Source organism: Pinus tabuliformis, chromosome X (genome assembly GCF_031772625.1).
Source record: "Pinus tabuliformis cultivar Carrire ecotype Pingquan chromosome X, CPIR1, whole genome shotgun sequence".
NCBI classification, from domain to species: Eukaryota; Viridiplantae; Streptophyta; class Pinopsida; order Pinales; family Pinaceae; genus Pinus; species Pinus tabuliformis.
This window is the reverse complement of record NC_142308.1, coordinates 1,402,293,880-1,402,319,539: the sequence shown is the minus strand read 5'-3', so window position 1 is coordinate 1,402,319,539 and position 25,660 is coordinate 1,402,293,880.

Below are 25,660 nucleotides of genomic sequence, written 5' to 3'. Positions count from 1 at the left end.
TGAATTTTCCTATCTAGATCTGCACTTATTTCTGCCAGGGCCCAGATTAAACAGTTGGGTCCCTTTGATTCTCTACCTATCTACAAATCTGCCAAGATTAAACTGTTTGGACAGATGTCATTTTCTATATTCTAAAACAGAAAATTGAAACCTAGGGAGGCCAGGATTAGACTGTCTGGACCTCCCAAAATGAAGAACTCTTCAAAACTAGGACAACTCCTCAAAAATGGAGTCACAGCAGTGACATTTGAATTGGTACACTTTATTACTTCTTCTCTGGTTTTCTTCTCGGGAAATATGGAACCTTGCTGCAAGAAAGATGACATATTTGGCGTGTAAAAATGCCAATCATGAAATATGAAACCTGTTGCAACAGGAGGCTAACACTGCCAACCCTGACAACCCGCCTGCCCGCGGGGTGGCGAGAAGGCCGATGGTTTGGCTCAGGGGAGCTGGCCACCCCAACGGCCTACCCGACGGTCCGCAGGGTGGCGTGGCCACCGGGGTTGGGTAGGGGGCAGTGGTTGGGCTGCCAAGGTGGGCTACGGGGCCAGACCCAATGGCTGGTTTTGTTGGTTGGCTGGTTTTCAGGGTGCGGTGGTAGGGCGATGTATTTTTTATTTTTTATTTTGCTAAATTGTTATGGTTTATAAAATTAATTATCATTTATCATTTTCATTGTTAATTTAAGTTACTATGTTTCTGTCATTTACTGATTTATGTGTGTCTTTTTTCTGGAAAATGACATCAAATAAGATTTCTGTGAATCTTTCTAGACCAAAGACTCTTAAAGGTGGATCTTCAAAAAACATTGGTGAACAAACCCCACCTGAGCTGATGGCTACAAATCTTTCAAGTGCCTCAAATGATAAGAAGATGATTTCATACTAGAAGAAATCAAAAGAAGTGAAACTTCCATCAAAAGTTTGGTATGTGAAAGAAAGAGAAAGCCAAAATGTGTAGATATATCTATATGTTGATATACCTAATGATAATGGAATTTATGACGTGATGGGAAGATTCATAGACATGTGTTCGGTACTGGACAGTGAAGTTGTTTACATACTTACAAAACCTCCCAAGTCACATGAAAGGATTAAATACCAATTATCATATTCATTATATGACATGAGAGAGGTATCTACAAAGTTGTGTAAACAAATCATAAATGAGATGAAACAAAATATCGTAAGTATTGTTATTTATATTTGTGTTTTGCGTTCTTGTAACTGTCTCACTATATTTTTTTAACTTTGTTTTTATTGACATATGATATTTTGTTTGGCAGAATTTTGTTGAAATTTGTTCAATTAGGTTGGGAGGCATTCATTTCATAGAGCATGATATTATGAAAGTTGTCAACAATTTCTACTCAGTGTCAGAAGAAGATATGGCAAACAAGAAAAATGTAGTAATTCATGATGCTACAAAACTACATCCAAGGGATCAGAAAAAAAAGCCTCTAGTGGATAAATCTAGCAAGGGTAGACAAGTTACTTTTGAAGACGAGGAAGTTGAAACTGGAAATGAAGAATATGTTGTCGTTACTGAGGATGACATTGGAACTGAGAAGAGTCGTAAAAGACCAAAAGTTACAATGCCCAAGTATAAATCTGTTACAATTAATGATGAGAATGTTATGAAGAAGAAAAGTAAAGTTGAACATTTTGAAGTAGTCATTACCAACAGTCAAGAACCTAGTGAAACTTCAAAAGAAAGCAGAGAAATCATTACACTAGGAGCTGATTTAGAGGATGGCATTATCAAAGCAAAACAAAATGCCATTCGACAGAACTTGACAAAGAGAAACTTAATTGAGGGTTGTCGTACATTTCAACTTAATGTTAGACAAATCTATAAGGTAAGTGAAGGACAATGTCAATATCAAATCAGAAAGCCACACCATCTGCATGTTCACAATTTGAAGACATTGATGAGGTACAATCCATATGCTCATGTGGTTAATTATGTTCTTTTTGTTGATCTAGTTCAAGTTCCCAAAAAAGAAGCATTTGATAAGTCAAAATGTTTTGAATACAATTATTATGTGTGTTGGGGGAACCATTCTGTAGAAGCTCAATGACAATTGATGGAGAAATATCCCAATAACCCACATTTTGAAACAATGAAATGTATCATTTATGCTGGTTTATCAGATACATAAGCAAAGTTAGTGGCATGGGATCATAATTTAGATAATGAATATAGGATGTCTATGACTTTTATCCAAAGGGTTAGATTTATTCATAGTGAATTTGAAGAAAAATGTGGTCGGGATAGGATAAATGTTACTGTATATTTCTGAAAGGAATGTTGTATGGAAATAGGATATCAAATTGAAGAGAAAATCAATTCAAAAGGCGGGAAAGGCGGCAAATTTAGTGATTTATTCAGAGGTGTTGATAACATTTTCCAGTTGGCATTTAGAACTGGAGAGATATGGGAGTTGATTAATGAGATTTTTAGCATGTGGGAGAACATTAGCATTAAAAACTAGAAGGTCAAAAAGTCTAAGCCATTGATATGTAACAACAGTAAATTAGGTCCTGAAATGAAGCAACTTCCAGAAGATATGACTATCACACCTTGGAGAGCATTGAAGGAGTGAAGGATGAAAAACTTGTCAAAGCAACATTATCTCGTGTGAGGTCAGGGGAATTATTTATGTAGTCACAAAGTTTACATGAAAATTCAAGAACAAATGGTTAAATTGTTGAATGAAGATAGTTGGGATGATTTTGTATGCAACTATCCAGATTCAAGTTCTACATCAATATTATTTATTTATTTATTTATTTTTATCTTGCATTTAAAAATGTATGTTGATTTATACATTCATTTTTATTCATCTGTATACTATTTTAATTTATAACTTACACATATATTTGTTTATTTTATAAAAGATGAAGAAGGATGAAAATGGAGCACCAGATAGTTCATAACCTTTATTGAAAAAATAAGGATCGAAAGAATGAAGAAGCAATGTCTTAAGAATGTTGAACTTGATCCAACTCTTACTCATTTAATTTGGAATGGGCTAGACACTATTCAATATCAAGTAATACAAGGTGACTGTGAAGACATTGCTAAACTCATACCTAAAAGGGATTATGCCCTAGTTATTGCAGATATTCCCCATGGTTTCAATATTCCAAACATTGAATATGATAGTGACCCTTATACTTACCAAGCTCTTAGTAAAGTGGTTGCAGGATTTCTAGAAGTCACGTCATCACCGTTATGGAGATTTGTAACATTTCATTCAGACACACAATTGGCAATGTTATTGTCAAGTTTCAAGGGGAAAACAAATTCAAGGATGCAACTTACATGGTAATACATTTAAAATGTATATTTGCTTAATATTAAAAAAATCATTTATGTACAAGTTAATTGAACTTTTACTATTTCATGTTACAACAAAAGTCAAATCTTCTTAACCGTGAAGATCAACCATTTATAAATGCTTGTGAGTTCATCCATATTTATAGTTGGGCAAAAGATGATAGCTATATGCTTATGATTTTTAATCGGGTAGATGGAAAGAGTCATAGCCAAATACTGACTTATGATGCTGTTGTGAGAAAACTAACATATGAAAACAAAGAAGCAAAAGGAGAGATAGTTAACATATATCAAAAACCACAGTTATTGATTAACTATCTTATAGACATATGCTCAAATGAAGGAGATTGGGTTTTGGATTTATTTTCTGGCTCAAGCAAGTTTTATTATATGGAATTGAATTTCAATATGTTATTTATTAAATTATATGTCATTGTACTAATTTACTTCATTATTTCTGTTGTGCTTGATAATTAGGTAGAACACTAGCATGTTGCCTTCAAAAAAGAAGAAATTGCACTGCCATTGAAAAATATCCAATACAGTGCAATTTTATTCAGCAAAAAATTAATGCTCTTCAGTTTCTTCCAGATGCAATGCAAGAAATTGGGTTGAAGAAAGGGGACTTTAGTGAATCACGTGTGGCAAAAAAGGCAAAGGAACCCAACAACCATTACACAGAATGATTGGAAAGGCATACATTGAGAGATTCGTAGACATCAAAGATCCATTAGAGGAGGAAAATGAGCAAAATGAACCAGAAAATATTGTGGAAGAAGACAATGATGAAACTCTAGAGGACGAAGAGTTTGGATTACGTGACATTGTTGATTAAATTTAAGTTATGCTTGGAAATCAAGCTCATTTTTTTGTAACTATTAATTAGTTATACTTGTAATGTTTTGACTTTGACATTTTATGAGAAAAATAAGCACTCAATTAAAGTTGTTATGTGTTCAATATATGTATTATGTGATTTTCGCATTAATTTATATGTTAATCATTATTTTTTGAAAAAAGCAATAATTATTATTATTTTTTGACATGAAATTCATAAAAAAAAAACTATTATTTAACAATTTTTAGTTAAAATTTTCCTATAAATATTGTGATTTTGACATGTCATCTCTAGCAAAAAATTACAAAAAATTATCAAAACTTGTAGTTTTTTAGTTTTATTTATGTTAAAAATGGTTATTTTTATGTAATTGTTAGAAATTATTGTTTTTTAGAGACAATTATTTCATGTGGATTGAAATATTAATTAACGATGTATAAATATGTAGAATATCGAAAATTCAAAATATCGACCTTCTTCTTTAAATATGCAAAACAATAAAAACCTCACTACAAAAAAAAAATTAAAATAAAAACAAGAAAATATGAAGAAGAAGACCACTTCAAAAATTATTAAATTTAGAAAATAATTATTTACATTTCATACATTAGAAAATTTAAAGTAAAAAAATAGGTCTTTTAAAAAAAGGGCCTGATGCAGAATTACCACTTTTTTAAATCAGCATGAAAATCACTACCATTCTAAAATGTAATGTACATAAAAAAATTTAAAGTGCCAAAAACTATGATCTAAAAAAAACATGTGTGTTCGACATCACCCCTTTTCAAAATCGGGTCACTTTTTTGCTATCTCTATGAAACGGGTAACATTATCAGTTCCCGTTTCAAAGTTTACATTGTTGATTGGAATTTAATGAAAGATAAGTTTTAATTTCTTATTCTTATTTCGATGAATCCACAAGAATATGAGTCTTTCAAAAGTCTCCCAATGTACCTCAGTTATAGAGCCCGTAAATCTACGACCAATGAAGTTGTTGTTCCAAGTGACTCTTCGTCTTCCCGTCATCTAGCAGCTCCATTTCTGCAAGTTGAGGTGGGAGAACTTGAAATTTCATCCACTGATTTACCACCATCTTCTCCTACCCCACATATTCAAAATTTCAGTGCAGGTTTGGACCACGAATATAATGTTTGCGATGTTGTGTTATCTCCTCATACTCCATCTATTAATTCATTTGGTCCTCCTGATTGTGAATTGCTTGTTCACCTGTTTCAACTATTTCTTTTGATGTTCATGAGGATCAAGGTCAGGATGGATTTAGTGTTGAGCAGAAAACCTTTGATATCATTTACAATGATTGTGTGTGGGAGTCTATCTCTGAACAAGAATCTACAATGAAGGTTGATTTTTCTCCCTTCACACCTCTCACTCATTATCCTGACATATTCCACGATTATATCATTCCTGTTGAATCTTCCCAGGAATTAGTTTCTATTGATGTTATTCTCAATCACACTCAGATTTTGTGGGATGTCAGTTTTACATCCAAATGTGGAGAGAAGAAATCTTCTCTTCTTGATATCTCCAATCCATCATCTGATCTTTGTGAAGAAATAGAGGGTGAAATTTCTTGTTTTCAATATTCCCCTCTTTATGATTCATCAAATCATGAGGATGCCTATGTTTTTGATTTGGAACTTTTTGATCATGGTTGTCGTGATATTTTCATTGATTCAGTTGGTCTGACTTTGATTTTTCCACAGTTGATCTTTCTACGCCACCGTTTTTTATGATCTACCTTCTGATGATTTGGAAATTCCGCAAGTTATCGAGGCATTTCAGCCTAAGTTGATGGTTATTTCAGGTTCTTGCAATCTTGAGGCTAGTTCTAGTCCTGATCATAATAATATTGTATCTTTCAAGGCTCCTCGTCACTCCTCCGCATAAATTGAAAATCAGTCTGTATCCCAATTTTCGCATCCTCCCTCTGTTTTGCACGATCCCATCACTCAATCATTGGAAGAATCATACCAAGCGAGCTCTGTTGCGAAACACTAGTTTTATTTTTTCTTTATGTTCGCCCAGTTTAGAAGTTTGAAATATTGTTCTTGCGTGTCATATTTTTGCAGTGTGTTTGAACATCACAATGCTTCCGCGGAGTGTTTTGCATGTGCTTTTATTTTGTATTTATTTGCATGCATTTTCAAAATTCAAATGTTTTGGTATGCATTGCTCTATCTTTCTGGTTTGTTGTTATTTTTGAATATATTTCTTGACGTACATTCCCTCGCCTATATAGGCCAGCCGATGCGTTAGTGGTTACACTGGAAGTTTCATTTTACGTAGATATGACCTATTCTAGGTTAGTGTAGGAGTAGAGGTAGTTTGTTGTTGTTGTTGTTGTGGTTTTTTTTTTTGATTTAATTTATTTGTTGCCCCACTCTTTCTTTTATTTCTAGTTGTAGTATAGGCTTCACACGAAACTGTGTTGGTTTCTGAAGCAAGCATGGTTAAGTTCAGGAGGAATTCTTTCTACTTTCAACCATTAGTTATTTGTTTATTCCCTCTCTTTGCATGAATCTTGCATTTTTGAGTCGATGATACCAAGATGGAAAATGTGTTATTTCTCGGAGAAAACCACAATGGAATCACGATGCTTGAATCCATAACTAGTGCCACCTACTCTAATCGTTCTTTAAATTTTTTATGTTCCTTGTTAACTAAGTCGAGTAGAGTAAGGAGGGGAAGAAAATTTAAGTATGTTAGAGGTATATAAACATCCTTCTTTGAAGGGACAACCTTTTCTACTCTCAATAAGTTAGGATTCCTATTCCGCCTCACGAAATTAATAAGTGCCTATGCAAAGTTCTTTGAACAAAATGAAAAAATATAATAAAAGGCAAAAGAAGAGAAAGGATTCATGCGCAAAGAGGTGAAGCAAGAAACTTTGTCGAGGTACTGTCTAGGTTCGTTGGCAGCAGAGCAACATTTGTGTCCCTGAAGTGACTTCACCAGGGTATTGTCCAGGCCTACTGGAAACATAGCAACACCAAAGATGAAAACTAAGACTCTAACAATTACTTTACTTGTGTATTTATATACTCCTCATCCCTAATCGAAACAAATTAGTTTGACTTGGGTTGGTTAAGTGTGCCATTGATAAAGAGAAGGGTAGGGACTATATCTTTAACACAAACAAAGTGAAGAAGCTACAAAGATTAATGAACTGAACAATAATTCCTAAATAGTTACACCTTTTTTGCGTGAGACAAGACTCATACAGAGAGTTAGAGTTCTACTAGTGTGTTGCCAAGTTTTGTAGCTCTTACAACCACCCTTCAAAATGTTTCCCATGCTTTGATTTTTGGAACCTTCATTCTATCCACATGAGCTTACCTTTTACTAGTGTCAATTATTTATGCTATGATTAGAGACTTATCTTTTCATGCTTTTCTTGTGATGTATTGATCCTAGCTCAACATATTTCAAACACAAGCTAACTTATGACTTGACCTTGCAACATTATTGGGCTTGCCTCCAGAAACTACACAATATTGGAAGTCAAGCCAACCTTGCCTCCAAAAACTATGCAATTATTCTTGGTAGGCCATCCTTGAGCATGAAAACTACACAATTCTGGATGGAAACCCAACCTTTTTTATGGAAACTATGCAAATCATCTGTTGAGCTCAGAAACTACGCAATGCAATGAGTCAAGAAGTTTCCCAGTCCTCGAGAATTACACAATATTTTTTGGCAATGTGTGTGCAAGTTTCCCAAAAAAGAGAAAAGAAAAAGAGCATCCATAGAAAATAAGGATTCACTAATTAGTTTCTCATAGGTGGCACACTTACTACTTTTGGAACTTTCTACCCAGTGTCGTTTTTCCTTGATTTTAGGCATGCATGTCATAAACCCTAATTGATCTAGTTCTATATAATGGATGCCCCTAGATCTCATTTATACATTAAATCTTGGAGTTCTAGCATTCCCAAGGATATCAAAGAGCCTTTGGTGGAGTTTGCAGTGCTTTTTTGGGTGAGTTTTTCTTTTGTCGTATTTTGTCATTTTTTGTTGTTTGGCTTCTGTGAGTATTGTTTTGCCTGTTTATTTCCATGGATGTTGGAGTTTTAATGTATATTATCTTGTACAAGTGTTGATTCAATCCTTCATTCACCTTTTACAAGTGTCACATTAATATTCTTTCTTTCGCTCGTTAGTGGTCGTTGTTGTGACGACTCTCCATGTATGTTTGTTTTTCCTTTTGCATGATAATCCTCCACACTTTTTTTTGCACCGATATATCCATACTTAGTCAAATATTCACTTTAACATGCACCATCACTCAAATTTTATTATTTCCCACACTCAGTTCAGGTAGATATGTTCATACCTTGGCCATGCATCACCTTGTCTAGCTAGGCATTACACAAGTATGAGACTCAAGCTCTCACTTTGGCCTCTGAGACTACGCAATGCATAGTCCCAGGATAACCTAACTGTGCATTGTGTAGTTCCAGGGCTCAAACCATCACCCTTGGCCACTGAGACTGCACAATGCACAGTCTCCACTTCAGTCTACCCAGATAGAATTGCACATTGCTCAGTTTCTACCCTCAAGTTGCATCGATCACTGTTGAGATTGTGCAATGCACAATTCCCTTAGCCAGTCTCTCTTCCTCACCTAAGAAATTACGTAATTTTCCCATTCAATCCATGTGGTTGTTGCTTGATCTTTATTTGTAAGTTGATTTGCTGAAGATAAGTTATGGCCGCTATGAGTTCTTTTTCCTCCCACAAGTATTGTAGGTGTTGAGAACTTCTCTTCATCAGTCACTATTATCATGGTACCCAATAGAACTACTTCAAAGGATACCACAGAGAGTAGTAATGGGTAGGAAGTTGAGAGTACACCAGTTTACTAATACTCAACTGTTTGTAGAAAAGGAATCAAATAATATATGGTAGAAGGGGAATGAAATTTTCTCAGCAAGAACCTTCAAAGTAGATCTGGAAGACCGGTACGTGTATGTCAATGACTAGAAGTCAGTCTACATAGGATTGCATGCAGATATCTAACTTTTCCATGCGTAGACATTGTCATCTAGATATTATTACATACAGATCCAAAGACACTGACTCTCAATAGTGAAAGTGGATAGAGGCATGCTTCTTTTCTGGTAGTAGATTTTCATCTCATGTACCATTTTCCTAAGCCAGAATCGTTCATGGATTCCTACTTATATACTAAAATCAACCACTTGAGTACCAAGGATATTGTTAAAGGTTGGGTGAAAGAGCCAATAAAGTTTCATTAGACACCCACCAACACATACAAGACAAAATCTCTCACGAGGTTCTATCAGCTCTTGATAGTTTTATGTTGCATAATCTACGACTAGTAGAGCACCGAGACCTTTCCTAAAGGGTGTGCATTCTTATTGAACCAGGTTGTGAACGTAGGAAAACCATTCAACTGGTTAGATTTGTTGGCTTAACAGCTACAGATCCATGTATCAAGCACCCTTAGTCCCCCCAAGAGTCTTAAAGCTATATTTACATGTTTGCATATCTACTGGATGAAATTTATGCACATAATGAATTTTCTAGCATGAATTGGACTTGGAGACCATGGGAGCCTACCATGTATGTTTATTGCATGCTACTTTTGGAGTGCATCCACAGAGGAATAATGGAGAATCTAACTGATCACTTCCTCATTCCATTGTACAAGTTTATCTTTGAGGAAGAGCCACCTTGCATATCACATGGGGCAGTGAAAGCATTATCATAGATAGAAAATGATTTTTCCTCACCGGATGATCTTTCCTTAGGGAGTTCGTCAGACATAATTCTTGCATCTTTTACCAAGGTATGCCATGAATAATTTAGTCCTGCAAGAAGTTTCATATCATCTCTCCACAAGGTTGTCAGCTGCTTTGCACAGGAAATATAAAGCACCTTGGCCTGCTCTTCCTATGTAGATCAGATTGTACGAGATGAATAAATTGTAAATCATTGATACCGAAGGAAAAGCGATAGAAAAGTTTTCACTTGGTACTCTAGAATTCAATCTGTATGATCCTCATAATTTTTGTAGAGACCACAATGCAAGGATTTATTATCAGTGGCTAAGAGGGATCTTTCATTGGCCAGAGGAGGAACCATGGAAGAATTGTTACAATGCCTCCAAGTCCCGTAAGACGATTAGTTTTGTAGGAACTTCATAGGTTGCTTCGTAGTAAGAAGACACTCCAGAGGCAGCACTAGTAGAAGAGTGCAACCCATTGCTCGAGAAGAGAAAGAGGAAGGTTGTGCGGAGTCCAAGAGGAGAGTGAAGTTGCAAGATGAAAGAAGATTTGGTTATTATGAAAGATGCTATAGTAGCAGAGAAGAAGAGGAAACAAAGGATGCATGAAGTAAAATAGAAGCAAAGGGAAGAATAGGGGCAGGGAAGGAGAGAAGAAGAAGAGAAGAAGAAGAAAGGCGAAGAGCAGAAGCAATAACAGAAGAAACAATGCACAGACAAGTTGAAGAGCTAGAACATAACTGAAAGTCAAAGGAGGAGAACAAACAAATGTGGGATCAAGAGATTTATCAAGAGATAGAGGGGTTGATCGAAATTAATTACATGGAGGAGGAACCAAAGCCACATAACTAGGAAGTTGATCTGATGCCAAGTACACAACAGGTCACCATTCAGTATCCCCATCCTCCAGTAGAGAAAGCTCCAAGCGAGGAAGATTAAATTGTTCCTCTTGATTATGGTCTGCTTATGGACACATACAATCTAACTTATGATGAGCTTCAGAAAAATATTGTACAAGCGAGGAAGAATTTTTTTTCGAATGACCTCACATCTCTAGCATTCATCAGAGAAAGGGTGATCATGTAGACACCAAAAGAAATCCAGGTGCCATTGTCACAACCAACTTGGCCTTCATAGGTGCTTAGAAGTGAAACACAGAGTATTTGATTCTGAGAACAAATAATTGGGGAAGAAATTGCAGGTGGCTAGGAAAGAGGTTGAACAACTCCAAGTAGAGGTACAGAACGTAGCTTCCGCACAGGTCTATTTGGAAGAACTAAAGGTAGCGATGCTTAGTGAAGTATCGACATTGGGAGAGACCATGCGTAGTCTTTATGAGGAGCTTGTTACCATGCATAAGGAAATTGTCCACTTGCATTAGCTGCAGTAGAAGTGATCTGAGTTGACTCAACTCCCAGATTTAACCAAGATCTTTTACTTCCATGATGTTGTTAAAATTGCATTTAAAAGATCATAAGGGAACATATATGCATGTTGTAAAGAAGAGGGAACATGACAAGAATCAGCAACATAAAACAAGAGACGTTGATAACGGATTTCGTCCAGGAGGGACTACGTCTCCGGGGCTCGGTGTCAAGATGGTGTAGGCTGCTACATTAAGTGCTGGAAAGAATGATGTTGTACATGGATGTGTTTCCTCTATCATGCAAGGAATATTCCCTCACGCAGGAGTGGCTCCACGAGATGTTCCGCTGCAGGAACTCTCATTTACGAAAGGACTCCTATCAGCATGACATAATTTCACATATGATAATAATGAGCATCCTGCCAACATGGCATCAAAGGGATCTCAATTCAAACATACATGGCAACACATGAGTATCTCGTCAACATGGAGACAAAGGCATATCAATCAAAACATGACAATAAGTACATCTCACATCAAGAACAAAACAAGATCCCACACCAAACATCAAACATGGATCTATATAGCACAATGCATCTCAAGCAAAGAGACAAAGAAGTACATGATTACACTGCATATACCTCACATCAAGGAGTTATCTGAAGAGGAGGATGATAAATTGCTAGATCTGGATGCACCATCAATCTCATGGTGTCGAATCTCATGGAAATGACTGCTCACACATTGAATGCTGACACCTGCACTCCACTTTGAAAAGTGGCCGAAAAATGGAATGATCAAATGGAAAATCTGATTACACCATATGATTCGTGGCATTGAATAGTGTAAAATTGCCTATCAAATTTCTGAATTATGACAAATTGAAAATCTGGGGCTATAAGAATCTTTTAGATTCCCCCTAGATTCCTAAAAGATTCCCTCCTCCAGGTCATCTGAAGATCTATTGCTCAAATTAGCAAACTGATCTCACCATTGAGATCCTTCTGAAATTCTGAGAAGAATGAGTATAAAGTTGGCTGCATTCTGAATCTGGGAAAATTCAGCATCTAAGGAATCTGGAAGATTCCCTCAAGATTCTTGAAGATTCTACTCTGTTGGGAATTTGCCAATATTCTGCTCAAAAGGTGAATCCAACCTCGCCATCGCATTCCCTGCGAAAATCTGAGAAAATGACTGTAAACTTGATTACATTCTGATAAAAAGAATTTTTACCTCCCAAGGAATCTTCGGCATCAAGAAAATATTCTCTGGAATATTCTGGGCATCTTCCTCATTTTCCGTGCCCAAGGTGGACCCCCTCTATGCTGCCATGCCTCCGTTCCATCGCTCCCCTATTCGGTGCTCCATTATCCCCTCTGTCAATTGTGAAAATGAATATGAAGGCTTATGTAGTGTTCGTGGGCGGAATTTTCAAAGGTGACACCCTTGCTGTGTTGGTTAAGGCAGAGGCGACGAGGCATGGAGGTCGGGGGATCAAATCCCGCCCCCACTGAACAAAGAATGCGGTTATCATATGTTTTTTTTTTTAAATGTTGTAACCGGTTGATGTTTCTTGTTAAGTGGTTGGCGCGAATTATTAATGGCTATGTATTAATACGGTGCCATGTGATGGTTGGTAACCATTTGTTTTGTTGTGGGCGGAGTTTATGTTTGGGTTAGACTTTCGGTGGAGCGGGCCGATCACGTGGCAGGTCGGGTTCAATTCCGCTGGCCCATAAAAGAGGTATGTTATGTTTGGTTGTGTACGTTGGTTGGGTGGCGGGTCCGTCGAGGGTGGCCTGCACCTCGTTTAATACATACAATGGTGTATGGTAGTTGTGGGGATGGCGGGGTTCATGGCCCGTTGGCCCATATTTAATTTAAAATTGTTTTTTAATATATAATGTGGTTGGGTCCGATAGAGGTGGCGGGGGTCATGGCCCGCCACCTATATATATATATATATATATATAACAATAAACATTTTTTTTGATTTTGTCTAATACAAGGGATATTAGACAAATTAAGTATCCAACAAATTTGCCCGCTTCTCGGGAGCCAAATTCCCCGTCCGAGACTCGGTCAATTTGCAAGACACTTAAACTTGGCTCACAACCCAACTTTGACCAAAACTTTGACTGGCTCTTTCTCCCTCATACGAGCTCGGATTTGAGTGTCGTTCACACCAGTGGAATCAGGGCAATGATTACTTCGATTTGGTGCTAGTTTAGGAGCAATCTGACCACTTTGAACTTTGAGCCTTTCTAAGTCCTCTAGGACTTCTGCATGTGTCTAGAGCCACCTAGATACAACCTCTCAGTTAAGGAGCTTTTGGCCCTCCAAAAGCATGAAAATAAGCTGCCACTTCTTTGTACCTTGTCTGCACTTACAAGTGTCTGATAATTCACCCTTCCTTCTCCTTCACCTTTGTCCTTCGGAGCCATAAGCGATGAGCCAACACCTGCACCCTCTACAAACCTGTAGTACAATTCTGCAAATTACATGCTTGATTTACATGACCAACTAATGACCCAAGCATCCCATACTTGCCACGAGTTTATAACACATACTCTGTGGTCAAGTTTACATCAAAATGGAAATAATACCCTAGTTATGAAAACAAGGCCAACATATCATTGTTGCTTCAACAAGTGATGGAAAACACATCATCACTGCAACACATGATTTACAAAAATAAGGCCAAACACTATTGTTTCTTTGACAAGTGATGGAAACACAACATCACTTTCACAGTTTAAAATGCAACACAAAATAAGACCAGACATCATTGTTGCTTAACAGGTGATGGAAAACACATCATCACTTTTACATCTTAAAATGCAACAAATGATTTACAAAAGCATGACCATGACAAGCTAACATATCTAGAAACCATTTTTATCTTATAGATGTCAATGGGTCACACCCCTGTGGTGGTTTTTCTTGTCGAACAATTTTCTCAACTGGTTCATGCACCGACGCTTTATCTTTAAGGCATTGCTCTAGATGGAGCCTCCAACATGTGGCTCTTTGATGACCACCTCTGTTGCAATGACTGCAATAGGTCTTCTTCCTCCATATCTGCTTTACCTTCTTCTTTGCCTACTATTGAGAGGGTCTTTCATGCCTCCTCCTTTTGTGTGTTGCTATTCTTTTCCAGCACTCAACAAATGTATGGTTATGTAATCCACAAAAAGTACATGTTTTTCGATTCCATGATTTACATTCATCTTTAACAATATGATTATAATTGAAATGAACATTCAAATATCGATACTGGTTATACCTTTCCTTGTTGTATATGGTGTCATTATGGCGACGAGAGCTCACCTCAACTCTTTCCCTGCAATGGGAACAACCATGGGATGATGGGGATGTGTTCCCATCATTCTCTTTCCTCGACGATTTCAACGATGTATCAGAAGCATCTGAAACCTTCGAGCATTCTCCTTTGATGTATCCCAAGCCTCCAAATTGAGGTCTCTGCACAACCTCCAATGGTTGAGTTATGCCTTGGCCATTAACATTAAGTTCTTCTTCCTCCTTGTAGCTCATCCTGGTAAGGAGCCTCATGTTTGTCCTTGTAATTGGTATCTCCACATTTCCAACAGAAATCATACTATGTTAAGATGAAACTGATGAGAAATCAACATCTTTTACCTCCACCGTTGATTTGGAAAAAACTGATGAGGACCTCTCATCATCTGTTGTTGGTGGTTCGCTCATTGTCTTGGTAGATTCCCCAACTTCTTTCCTAACATACCCAAGTCTTGCCTGATGGGGTAATTCCTCTACTTTGATGGGGTTGACAATGCCTTGGCTATTAATGCCCAAGCCTTTTCCTTCATACCCCATTTTCTTCAACAGTTTGGAGCCAATTCCTATGGTATGATTTTCAAAAACAATGAAATCATTATCAGGAAACATACATGAATTCAGAGAATTACTTTTTACCTCACATGGGTCACGTTGCAGCTTTTCCAAGGCCTCGTCCTTAGCTTGCAGCTGTTGTGGCAAACTATGTTTTTCCTCTTTCTCTTCTTGTAGAAGCATCTTAAATTCAATGTTATCTTCTTGAAGACTCTGGTTGTTGTGCTTCAGTTCTTCCAGGGCCTCTTTCGTGGCTCACAATTGAAGCTACACTCATTGCTTTTCCTCTGTCTCTTTTTGTAGAGCTTCATACATTATTTCCACCTTTTGGGAAATTCTGAGCATGGTCTCATACATTACTTTGTCATCCTCCATCGTTGCACATTCCATTATTCATGCCCGCAATTCAAATCCATGCAAAGACTGCTCCGATACCAAACTTGATCCGAGTTAACTCAACTCCCAGATTTAACCAAGATATTTTACTTCCATGATGTTGTTAAAATTTCATTTAAAAGAGCATAAAGGAACATATATGCATGTTGTAAAGAAGATGGAACATTACAAGAATCAGCAACATAAAACAAGAGATGTTGATAACGGAGTTTGTCCAGGAGGGACTACGTCTCCGGGGCCCGGTGTCAAGATGGTGTAGGCTGTTGCGTTAAGTGCTAGAAAGAATGATGATGTACATGAATGTTTTTTCTCTATCATGCAAGGGATATGCCTTAACGCAGGAGTGGCTCCATGAGATGTTCTGCTGTAGGAACTCTCATTCACAAAATGACTCCTATCAGCATGACATAATTTCACGTATGATAATAATGAGCATCCCATCAACATGGCATCAAAGGGATCTCAATTCAAACATACATGGTGACACATGAGTATCCCCTCAACATGGTGACAAAGGTATCTCAATAAAAACATGACAGTAAGTACATCTCACATCAAGAACAAAACAAGATCCCACATCAAACATCAAACATGGATCTATATAGCACAATGCATCTCAAGCAAAGAGACAAAGAAGTACATGATCACACTGCATATACCTCACATCAAGGAGTTATATGAAGAAGAGGATGATAAACTGTTGGATCTAGCTCCACCATCAATCTCGTGGCATCGAATCTCATGGAAATGACTGCTTGCACATTGAATGCTGACACCTGCACTCCACTTTGAAAAGTGGCCGAAAAATGGAATGATCAAATGGAAAATCTGATTACACCATTAGATTCGTGGCATCGAATAGTGTAAAATCGACTGTCAAATTTCTGAATTATGACAAAGTGAAAATTTGGGGCTATAAGAATCTTTTAGATTCCCCTTATATTCCTCAAAGATTCCCTCCTCTGGGTCATCTGAAGATCTAATGCTCAAATCAACAAACTGATCTCGCCATTGAGATCCTTGTGAAATTCTGAGAAGAATGAGTATAAAGTTGGCCACATTCTGAATCTGGGAAAATTCAGCCTCCAAGAAATCTGGAAGATTCCCTTAAGATTCTTGAAGATTCTCCTCCTTTGGGAATTTTCCAATCTACTGCTCAAAAGGCGAATCCAACCTTGCCACTGCGTTCCCTGTGAAAATCTGAGAAAAATCATTGTAAACTTGATTACATTCTGATAAAAAGAATTTTTACCTCCCAAGGAAGCTTCGACATCAAGAAAATATTCTCTCGAATATTTTGGGCATTTGCCTTGTTTTCCATGCCCAGAGTAGACCCCCTCTGCGTTGCCACACCTCTGTTATGTCGCTCTTTCGTTCGGTGCTCCATTCTCCCCTCCGTCATCTGTGCAAATGAATATGAAGGCTTCTATAGTGTTTGTGGGCAGAATTTTCAAAGGCGACACCCTTGCCATGTTGGTTAAGGCGGAGGCAATGAGGCATGAAGGCCGGGGGATCAAATCCTGCCCCCACCAAACAAAGAATGCAGTTATCATATATATATATATATATATATATATATATGAAATGTTGTAACCATTTGTTGTTTTGTGTTAAGTGGATGGCGCGAATGATTAATGGTTATGTATTAATACGATGTCGTGTGATGGTTGGTAACCATTTGTTTTGTTGTGGGCGGAGTTTATGTTTGGGTTGGGCCACCTGTGGAGCGGGATGACCACGTGGCCGGGTGGGTTTGATTCTCGCTAGCCCATAGATAAGGTATGTTATGTTTGGTTGTATATGTTGGTTGGGTGGCGGGTCCACTGGGGGTGGCTCGCACCCCGTTCAATACATACAATGGTGTATGGTAGTTGGGGGGCCGGCGGGGGTCATGGCCTGCCGACCCATATTTAATTCAAAATTGATTTTTAATATATAATGTGGTTGGGTTCGATAGAGGTGGCGGGGGTCAAGGCCTGCCACTTTTTTTTTTTTTTTTTAACAATGAACATTTTTTTGATTTTGTCTAATACAAGGGATATTAGACAAATTAAGTATCCAAAAAATTTTCCCGCTCCTCAGGAGCCAAATTCCCTGTCTAGGACTCGGTCAAGTTGTAGGACACTTAGAATTGGCCCACAACCCAACTTTGACCAAAACATTGACTGGCTCTTTCTCCCTCATACGAGCTCATATTTGAGTGTCATTCACACCGTTGGAATTAGGGCAACGATCACTGTGATCTGGTGCTTCTTTGGGAGTAATCTGACCACTTTGAATTTTGACCCTTTTTGAGTCCTCTAGGACTTCTGCATGTGTCTGGAGCCACCTGGATCAAGAAGTGTAAATATTTTTTCAATACTCTTAGGAATGTACAAGCCTTCATCGTTGTCGTGCATGAATTGTCAATGCAATACAAAGGGACACCGCTTGAATTGGGAAATAGAACAAGGAAAGAGGCAGAGTTGGAGAAGGCAAAGGTTCATATGCTCATCCAGAATAATGAAAAACTTGCCTCATTCATTTCCAACACTTAGACCTCATATGCACGTTTGTACAACAGCCTAGACTTCTTGGTGAAATCACACGGGATCCCATCAGTTAGATCACACACAGAGATCAAGCACAAGAATCAAGTTAGGCAGGAGATTGAAGAATGCTCCTGCTTAAGAATGAAACACAAATTGGTTCCAAATTAGTGTACCCGGATTCCATGGAGGCTAGAGTTTGCTTCCAACCTGACACCATCGCACAATTTTGGGATGTCATCACGTAGTACAAAGCTTGGCACTGCTACATAACTGAGAAACATCAAATGGAAGTTGTTGAGTTGGAGTTTCCCCAAACTCAAGATTAACTATTTTGTCTTATTAGGATGTCTAGTTGATGAAGCTTGGTTCATTTCATCTATAAGGGAAGACGTTCAAGGTATTAAACAATGGGTGGAGTATGATAGGTCTTCTTGGGAAGTTAGTGTCCTCGACGAGGGTGATATTAATAGCCCTTGTAATGACATGGTGCATGATTAACATGTCGTGGATGGGAGTGGAGTGTGGGTTGGCAGCCTTTGAATTGAGTGCCACACCCTACATTTGTAACATCCATGTTGTCATGTGGCACAAACCTTGTTCCTAGGTTTTGGGTCACCTACCCAAGTCTCATCATCTTAAAATCTTGGACGTGGTAGAATTTTTTATGAGGTACAACATTTTGTTTGGCATCCAAGATTATCATTCAACAGTTGATATGGATCGGTTTCGTAGGGCAGATTAGCCATTGTCTTAGGAGATCCTAACATATAGTTTTTTGAGCTCATTAATGAGCGTATGATCTATGGGAGGAATGTGGTTTTTAAAGAGTGTGTAGGGCCTTACACATGTCCATTCCTGGACCACACACACTTTAGTAATTACCTTCAAATTTTGGGTTCTAAGATGTTGATGCCCCATTATAAATGCATGGGTGTTTTATCAGAGTGGAAAAAATGTTACATTAGATGGGGTGGTGATGAGGGTTTCTCCTCATCATGTTGCTCTTGGTTTCTTGCTACCTTTTGTTCAATTGTCAAGAAGCCAGCCTTTTGGTCCTGTTCCTACCATTTCGAGAGTTTAGGTAAGGGTCAATGTTTTTCATCTTTTTTCTTCACAACATAGGGACTCATCCATCCTTTGAATTGATGGCATTTCTACCCTTTTCGTCACCTCAAGGTTCTGATACTACAAGCATTTCCTTTAATTTCCCAGTTCTGGTTTGTGGGGTCTGGTATCCAGGTACTTTCTCCATTTGGTTTTAACATTGATAATTTTCCTTCTAGTTTCATACCTTGCTCAGGATCCTGGGTCTCTCATTTAATTGGTCTCTATTAAGTCAGGGTTTATTCAGTGTTAGGGTTTGTAGGTTTGTTGAAATTCTAGGGCCTTCTCTTATTTCCCACTCCTCGAAATCCCTTACTTTCCCTACTATATAACTTTGTTGATGATGCCCTTGTACTTGAGTCAATTATCTCTAACTTGAAAGTATATATCCTTTTTTTTCTAATTCGATTTTGTGCTTATTGGTTGAGTAAGTATCACTCCTTTCCCTCTGTTATCATGGCTCCTCGACAAAGAATGCCCAGCCACAAAAGAGGTGCAAGTGGCTCATCTTCTCATTATCGTCGGTTGTTTGGGTAGGAGTCTCTAGCGAACTACTTTAACTCAGTTCCTCCTGAATTTAGGAAGGAAATTCTCCTCCTCAAGTCAAAGGAGTTTGGTGATAGGACATATTTCTATAATTTTGAGGATGTAGTCATTTGCCTCAAATGGATACGTGACCCGTGTAGGTTTTAACCCTGTACAGAAATTACCTGCATACGAATTCTAAAACACAGAAAATAAACAATGTGAGATCATAACACATAAAACACATATACACAGAGATTTTCCCTTGGATCCCAAAACCGGGACTACCAGCTTGATTTTTCATTATGTTCCTTTCAATGTTATAATACATATTTATACATGCCGAAGCATCCAATACCATGGACCGAAAACCATCGCGTCCAATACCATGGACTGAAAACCATCGCGTCCAAAAAACATGTGCGAAAATCATGCACAAAACCATAGGTGGGTCCGCCCAACCTAACATAGGGTCCAAAACCAAAATTTTCTGGGGTGCTACCCCGGATCCCATAAAGTGGGGTTACAGGTGCCCCTCAAACACCTTGTTAACTACGTGGAAAGAATATAACACAACCCAACATTCTCCCACTTGTTGTTTTCTTTCCACAGGGGGCCACAAGAGAGCTTAGTCATTTTTCCAGCCTTGAAATGCCCATTGTCTCTCTACACCAAGAGAACTTCTCAGAGCTCACATATTTTTTCAATGCATCTGCAGTATTCTTCAAAGTGTCCACCTTTACCAACAACACATTTTTGTCTTCTATCATATCCCTCACAAAGTGATACCGAACATCAATGTGCTTTGTCTTTGAATGATAGGCGGGGTTCTTTGCCAAGAAAATTGCACTTTGGCTGTCACAGTCTATCCTTATAGCTTCCTGTACTAACCCCATACTTGAACACAATCTCTGCAGTCAAACTGCTTCCTTGCTTACATGAGTGGCTGCCATGTATTCTGCTTCTGTAGTTGACAGTGCCACTACATATTGTTTCTTACTCATCCAACTGACTGCACCTCCAAATAGGTTAAACACATACCCACTTTTAGATCTTCTCTGATCCAGATCTCCAGCCCAGTCTGCATCAACAAAGCCATGAATATCCAACACTTTGTCCAATCCTGGTCTTCCTTGTAGCACAAACCATAATCACTAGTGCCACGCAAATACTTGAAAACCCGCTTCACTGTTGTCCAGTGCTCCTTCCCTGGTTTTGACATAAACCTGCTCAATACTCTCACTGCATGTGAAATGTCTGGTCTAGTACAGACCATTGCATACATCAGGCTACCGACTGCACTTTCATATGGAACACGGGACATGTCTTCTTCCTCTTCTTGTGTCTTGGGACATTATTCAGTAGATAACCTCACACCTACACGAATAGGAACCTTCACCGGTATACTATCCTACATATTAAACCTCTGCAATATTGTCTCGACATACTTCCTCTGGTTTAACTAGAGCTTCCTCTTTGCCCGATCTCTTTTAGTTTCCATGCCCAAAATATAGTTTGCAGCACCAAGATCTTTCATGTCGAATTTGGAGGACAATTGGGTCTTCAAATCCTGGATAAATTCTTTGTCATTTCCAACCAACAACATATCATCCACATAAAAGACCAGATAAATAACACGGTCACCAATTAATTTAAAATACACACAGTGATCTGCTTTGCTTATGGTGAAGCCAAGTCCCCGTATAAATGCATCAAATTTCTGATACCACATCCTTTGTGACTGTTTTAACCCATATAGAGACTTCTTTAACTTACATACCAGTTATTTCTTACCCTTCACCGCAAAGCCTTCAGGTTGCTTCATCTAGATTTCCTCTTCTAGATCCCCGTGAAGAAATGTTGTCTTCACATCCATCTGTTCTACCTCAAAATCAAAAGCAACAACAACAGATAAAAGTAATCTAATATAAGTTACCTTGGAAATGGTGTTGTAGGGAAAAGTATCCGACTCGGATGACCCTATCCCACTCTAAGGGTGATAGTACCTCAGCAACAACTGTAAAGAAAACTACTTAAGGTTTACTTCTTTATGAAAGCAAGAGAGAATGAAGAAATGCACTAACCGTTGCCTTGCGCTTAATGTCGAATCCAAACTCTTCTCTTTGCTTGCTTGCTCCCAGCTCCTTGCTCTTTTGCTGGCCCAGCTACAATGAGATCCTGCAAAATAACAAAGAAGGAAACTACAAGAAGCATGCAATCATAACTGATTCAAGGATTAGCATAAATCAAATATACAATTATCGCAACACATCATTGAAACAAGTGCATATAGAAGAACCTCAATAGCTTTTATTAATGGAAGAAGTAAAGTTCTGAGAGTGTTACAACCATTGAAGGCCCCAATCCAGCAACACCTCCCAGCAGAAAGAATTTCTCCTCTTCACCTCCTTCAAGCAATCACCCAATAGTTCTATAGTGAAACCAACAGCATATCATTACTTTGCACAAAATTCCAGCCTCCTGAGCTCATAGGAGAGAGCTCAATATATAGATGAATTGAGAAAGGATGAGTCAGCTTGCAACTGATGTGTAGTTGCCTTGTGTCCTCTCTCTCTTCAGTTGATCTTTAGTTCTTGAGTCCACTTGGAGAACCTTGCTTCCACTTGGAGAAACAGAGCCTCTGACTCATCACAAGGCGAAATCCCTGATCCAAGTGTCATTTTTGGAAGATTCCAGAGCAATGACTCAGTGTGCCACTTGTCCCATCTCGCTCAGCGCAGGTGGCCTTTGTTCTACCTGCTTTGCAACGCAGGTACACCATGGAGGAGTTGAGTTTCAGCGCAGAAGCCTAGTGGAGCACCTGCTTTGATTTCAGGATTGCTTGTTTTTGAGTGTTTTCAGGTGGAGAACTGATCTGAGAGCTGTTGGTTTGCTGACCTTGTTCCTCTAGGGGTAGGAACATCATGTTTAGGGACTTTGGATCCCTTGGATTATTGACAATTCATGCCTGATGCTGCAAGGCACAAAATTGTCTATAACAGATGCCCCCTAAAGTATGAGGTCGTTTATCGGGTGAAATGCTTTATTAGGAGGATCCGAAGTTCATTCAATCTGCTGAGAAGTGTCCTGTAATAAGATACAATACAATACATTATTTTTCATTCTTTTTCATGATCTAGCTGAGGCGGGCATTCCCATGCTCAGCTTTATAAGTTCATTTTGGTACATAGCACAAACGATCGTCTGATGATAGACTGATAATTCTCTGCTGAAATTATCATCCTTTGAGAAGGATGATCATCTGCTGCAATGATGTACATATCAAATGTCTTTATATCCTGAATATATATCGCAGCCCGGATGGATGAAACTAGATCCGGGGTCTTCAATCTCTTCCGATCTTCACTCGATGTACAAGTCGATCCATGTGAGAATTTCTTGAAGTCGAACATGGAAAGACATCGCTTGATTACCGGTCAATGATGTAAACCGTTAACAAGCGCGAGAGGAATCACCGATAAGGATGATGACCCTCAAGGTACAGCAGTACAATTCACATGGTGGGAATAAAGGACTTGGCGTCGACCACCATGCAAAATCCTCTGGTCGAAGGTCATTGATGTATACCTGTCGCCGGAAGTGAGAAACTTGCCATTGAGGCATGCAAGCTTCAAAGTACTGAAGGGGTTGTTCCTAGATCAACTCCTTGGATAATGAGCTGATGTCGACAAGGAGCGATCCGTCAAAGGAGGGCCTTAATGAATCCCACATCATTGACACGGAACGGAGCTAGTGATTGTGATGAGGTGAAAACAAACTGTGATGTATGATTCAGGGTGGCGGTCATGAAATGGATGAAGGACAATGTATGGCAGTGGATGGGACACGGTTGACTCTTTGCAGAACAACATCTCTTGAACATATAACGACACTGATGTGATGGATCGGTAGCATTACCCCAACTATGGATGGTGTGGCGAGGACCATGGTGATGAGACCGGTGAATGAAACAACCCAACCCGATGTGATACGGAGGACAAAGTGTCATGTTCAAGAGCGACTTGCTACCATTAAAGCTGTGAGGTTCTCCCAATTTTTCCCCAGTCATTGCTGACCAGTACCTCTTTATTTTTATCAAGCTTGAGGAGGATAACATATGCTTGTTCTATAACCTGCCCTTCGGGCAAGCCCATCGCTATGTTTTAACGAGCCTAGCGATAGGGAAACTCGTTCTCGTCTAAAGACAAGTTTGTCGCTATTTAATGAATTTAACGAGTCTAACGACAAGGATAACTCAGTCCTTTTCATTTTTAGAGAGTCTGAAAAGGTACATAAAGTCAACTCCAGAATTCCTTTTTCGTCATCTAATCCCTTAAGTCCGAAAAAGTATAAAACAATACAGAAGGGATGAATTTTCGATTGCTTTAACGAGCCGAACAAAACAAGCGCTCGATCTTTTTGTGCAATAATCCCTCGGGTCCAAAAAGATTAAAATCTAGAGGAGGGATAGCTCTTCCGGTCGTTTAACGAGCTGGAAGGCCAAAACTCGGCAAACTTTTCATATTTTACGAGTCAGGAGAAAAGAGCTCAAAGAAGACTCGTCTTTTGAGGAACGAGTGATAAACAGGGATAGCAGCAGATTCCAGGTACAGGTTGGAATTTTCCAATCACGGAAGTGTCACAAGGATGGCTAAGTGAAATCACTCTTCGCAGCTGTTCCTCAAAAAGGGTAAACAAACATATGGAGATGAACGATTGGCCAAATGAACGGATGGAGGTGATGGCATATAAACACGACCAATGGCTTTTAATATGGCTGTCAAAGGTTACATTTACCAAGGTTATTTACCGGTTCATTTTTTCTGGGTGAGCTTGAACTCTAGGGGAAGATTGCTCACAACTTATGTTTATTTTTTAACGAGCATGAACTATGTGCTAAAACTGCTCGGATCTTGCGTTTATTTTTTAACGAGCATGAACTGTGTGCTAAAACTACTCGAATATACCAGTCATAATACAAGAAACGCCTCAGGTGAGATAGCTATTTTTTAAGGAGCTTTATCTCACGAAGCTATGCTCCTATTTGGCAAGTTTTGACTTTTGCCCCACATCCTTTCTTTATGCAAGCTGGAAACGGCTAATCCTACGAGTTTAACGGGTTAGACCTACAGGTTTAAAGGGAGGACCTAAAAATTTAAAAAATAAATAGTCGTCCCGTGCTTGCACTCCAAAAGGTTTGCATGCCCCCAGGTATAAAGTATAATTTCAAGGCGCTGCCTCTTTCTTACTATCCGAAAAATGGTTATGTTCGCTGCCGCAAACTAAACTCTTTTTCCCGGCAATGTCTATCATTAGGTTGCTAAGGATGGTGACTACTTGTTGCAGCAATTTCATCTCTTTCTTTGGAGGCTGCCCCTACTTATCCTTCAAAACATATGTTTTAATGGGTGAGGCTTGCCTTCAAAGATGGTGGCTACTTGCTGCCACAAATGGATCTCCTTCCTCAGGAGAGCCTACTTACCTAGACAAGGGGAGCGAGAAGCTGATTATCTCACTCACATAACTTTGACAAAAGAATCTTATTCTAGAACAACCCTCTCTTCCTTCCTTCGGACGGGGTACGGACTAGTCATATTCTTCTGCAGAAATCAACTTTATACCCAAGGTTTCCTCTGCCCAAGGCAGGCCAGGGTGCATGCCCCCTGGGTCCCAGTTACATCTTTCCGAATCACTCGCATTCATCGGGAAGCAGAACTGGGGGTGGAGGCATTCCTTGAGTGAATAAACCGTTAAGGGATGGTATTTGACTATTTGCGATGCGTGATCCTAGAAATGAAAGTTGGTCTACGAGCTTGACCATTCTTCCTTCGTGCGGAAAACACATAACTCTGAAGAGTGAGGACACTATCGCCTCCATGCAATATATATAGTCTCGTCCAAGGAGTAAGTTATAC